Source organism: Lucilia cuprina, chromosome 5 (genome assembly GCF_022045245.1).
Source record: "Lucilia cuprina isolate Lc7/37 chromosome 5, ASM2204524v1, whole genome shotgun sequence".
In the NCBI taxonomy this organism is placed as follows: Eukaryota; Metazoa; Arthropoda; class Insecta; order Diptera; family Calliphoridae; genus Lucilia; species Lucilia cuprina.
In genome coordinates, this window is record NC_060953.1 from 65,110,338 (window position 1) to 65,111,400 (window position 1,063).

General features: G+C 29.1%; 1 protein-coding gene across 2 annotated transcripts in view; it reads right to left on the reverse strand.

Annotated features, from left to right (window-relative positions):
- The window catches only part of LOC111675046 (glycerol kinase), a 16,454-nt gene that overhangs the window by 4,059 nt on the left and 11,332 nt on the right, over positions 1-1,063 (reverse strand). The gene's annotated exons all lie outside the window — the stretch shown is intronic.

Consider the following 1,063-nt stretch of genomic DNA (forward strand, 5'->3'; position numbering starts at 1 on the left):
AGAACTAGAACAGAACTAGAACAGAACTAGAACAGAACTAGAACAGAACTAGAACAGAACTAGAACAGAATTAGAACAGAATTAGAACAGAACTAGAACAGAACTGGAGAATTAGAATTAGAACAGAACTGGAGCAGAGTAGAGCAGAAATAGAAAGTTTTCAGTTGCTGAAGTAGAAATACGATTATTTTGGAAACTTTTGTGATGATCAATACACTATTTAAATTTGAAGATATTTTAGAACATGCATCTCGATGCTTGTACTCAGTTTTAGAGAACATCGAAGTGTTCAAGCTCCTTAAATAACAAATGCCTCTTTTGAGTGTATTTGACAATTGCAAAATTATCGTCAGCGTTCTTAAATAATTCTTCTTGAATTGTTTTTCTTATATAGTTGTAGTTCTTTAAGTACTTTACAAAAGTTGTACATAATTTATTAGTGTAATTATATACAAATATTAACTATAGATAACAGTGATGTGACTCATAATATTTATTAGATTAGAATATCTTGAGTGCTATGAAAGTAAGGTATATTTTTTGTTTTCTTTAACAACTAAAAATCATTTAAGATAATAAATAGTAATATAAGAACTTTCTAAAAATTTCCTAACTTTAATTCGTCTAATAAAAAATTCCAAAAATTTTGGTACTTAAAATTATCAATTTCAAGTCATTACGTTTAAAGGTCTTTAAAACTTGCTGAAAGAAATTTCTATTTCTACAATCTTTAAACATTTTAGTGGGTTATCTTTTTTTTAAATTAATTTAAACAATAAAAATTATTTATACGTTAGTCAATTATTTGTTTAGTAAGTTGTGAAAATATGCCTGCGTTAGTTTAATAACGTCATAACTAAGTATTGTTTATTTGTTATACCCTACACCACTATAGTGGGGAGGGTATTATACGTTTGTGCTGATGTTTGTAACATACAAAAATATTGGTCCAATGCCCACCTTTAAGTATACCGATCGATTCAGAATCATTTTTTGAGTCGATTAAGACATGTCCGTCCGTCCGTCTGTCCGGCTGGCTGTCCATGTAAACCTTGTGCGCAAG